Raw genomic sequence first — 2,298 nt, 5'->3', positions numbered from 1 at the left:
TTGGGGTAAATAACTGGATTCTAAGTCTGTTTCCCCATCGAGAAAATAATGGCTCTAGGACTCCAAAGGGCTCCCAGAGGACAGGAGAAAGAGGATTAGAGCTGGGCCTCGTGGTTCAGGCCTGTCATCCAAGCTACTCAGAAGACTGGGGGAGGCGGGTCACAAAGTCATGGCCTATTTGGGCAAAGATCCCATTAAGGACAGCAGGTCCCCTTCATGTAACTGTTCTCAACCTGTGGTCCTGACCCTTTTGGGAAGGGGGTGGAACAACCCATTCACAGGGGTCACATACCAGATAGCCTGCATATTGGATATTTACATTATGATTCATAACTAACAAAATTACAGTTATGAAGTAACAATGAAAATAACTTTATGGTTGGGGGGGTCACCACAGCATGAACTGTATTGAAGTATCTCAGCATTGGGTAGGTTGAGAACCACTGCCCTAGTAGGACCCTGTCTCAAAAAGTAAAAGATGGGCATGGTGGGGCACATCTTTTTTTTTTGTTTTTTCAAGACAGGGTTTCTCTGTGTAGCTTCCTGGAACTCGCTTTGGAGACCAGGCTGGCCTCGAACTCACGGAGATCCGCCTGCCTCTGCCTCCCGAGTGCTGGGATTAAAGGCATGCACCACCACCGCCCGGCTAGGGGCACATCTTTGATCCCAGCACTTGGGAGGCAAATCTCTGTGATTTCGAGGCCATCCTACTCTACATAGTTTGAGTTCCAGGATAGCCAGAGAGCTACATAGTAAGACCCTGGCGGGGCAGGAGGGGACAAGGAAGCTGGACTGGAAGATAACTCAACTGGGACGCAGCTCAGTGAGTGCTCACACAGCAGGTGTGACGCCATGGGTTTAACACCAGTATGGAAAAATAACCTCATTAAGAATGGCATTTGGATCTCTGAGTTCAAGGCCAGCCTGGGCTACAGAGTGAGTTCCAGGACAGCCAGGGCTACACAGAGAAACCCTGTCTCAAAAAACCAAAAAGAAAAAAAAAAAAAAAAAAAAAAGAATGGCGTTTAGACTGCTCAGAACTTATCTGACCTATGGTGCATCCCTGTGAAATTCTAGGGGACAAGTCAAGACCCAGATCTAGAGAAGAGCCTGTGTTTGCTGAGACTCTAGTAATGGGTTGCCTCAACCAGAACAGCCACCAACTGAGAGTCAAGACAGTATAACCAGAGCCAGCCAGATGGCTCAGATGGGAAAAGTACTTTGCTACCAAGCATCATGGCGGGAGCTCAATCTTGAGAAGCCACGTGATGAAAGGAGAGGACTGACTCCTGCATGACTCCTGACCTCCACATGCATGCTGGGACATCCTCTAAGTAAATAAAAACTCAAAAACTGGTCAGGAGACGGGATATGTCAGACCTGAGGTTGATCCCCCAGGAAGTCAAACTGGGTGGATTCTGGAGATGGAATGTGGTCTTAATATTGAGGGAATTTGGAGTCCTCAAGTGCCAGAGGCATTTGAAGGACAGCCAGAAGTTTAATGGAAGAGCTGAAACAATATTAACATATTGGATATGTAATTTAAATGATCTAGAGTTTTGGGATTTCTTTAGAACACCTTGCCATATGGCTGACAAATTACATCTTGGGGCTAAGTGAAGGTCAAGTCAGTGTTCCCGGGACTCCACTCCTGTGCTGTGGTCATGTTCCCAGCCTCCCGAGGGGATTCTAAGCCAGCACTCTACCACTGAGCTGTCTCCAGCCCCACAGTCTTACCTTGAATGCCGAGAGCAGTGAACCAGGATTGCTTCAGCAAGTCTGGTAACTCAGGCAGGAATGAGCACCCCAAGAGAATCAGGCTGGGTACCTTATTCTTTTCCATATGCAATAGGCCCAAGTCTTCACAAATGGAAGCGTATTGTAAAATACTTCAGGTATTAAAGACATGCCATTGGGCAGGGTATATGGTAGCACATGCCTCCTAATCCCAGCACTTTGGAGAAGGCAACAGGAGGGTCAGTTTAAGGTCTTTCTCAGCTGTATAGGTCAGCCTGAGACACAGGAGACTAGGTGAAGACACTTGGACTCCTATAATGGAAAGAGAGACTTGACACCACCCCAACCAGGCAGGTGGATCTCTGTGAGTTCTAGTCAGCCTGGTCTACATGGTTCCAGGCTAGGCAGGACTACATAGACCCTGTCTCAAAATAAAACTAATTTTAAAAATTCAGATACATCATGGAGACCTATGTCCCCTCCACCCAGTTACAGTATGTTAAGTACAGTATGAAGACAGTGTCGTAACTACTGACTTCAGATGAGGGAGACAGCCTAGGT

This window comes from Peromyscus maniculatus, chromosome 1 (genome assembly GCF_049852395.1).
Source record: "Peromyscus maniculatus bairdii isolate BWxNUB_F1_BW_parent chromosome 1, HU_Pman_BW_mat_3.1, whole genome shotgun sequence".
NCBI lineage: Eukaryota > Metazoa > Chordata > Mammalia > Rodentia > Cricetidae > Peromyscus > Peromyscus maniculatus.
The sequence above is the reverse complement of the archived record's forward strand: the minus strand, read 5'-3'. Positions refer to the sequence as shown.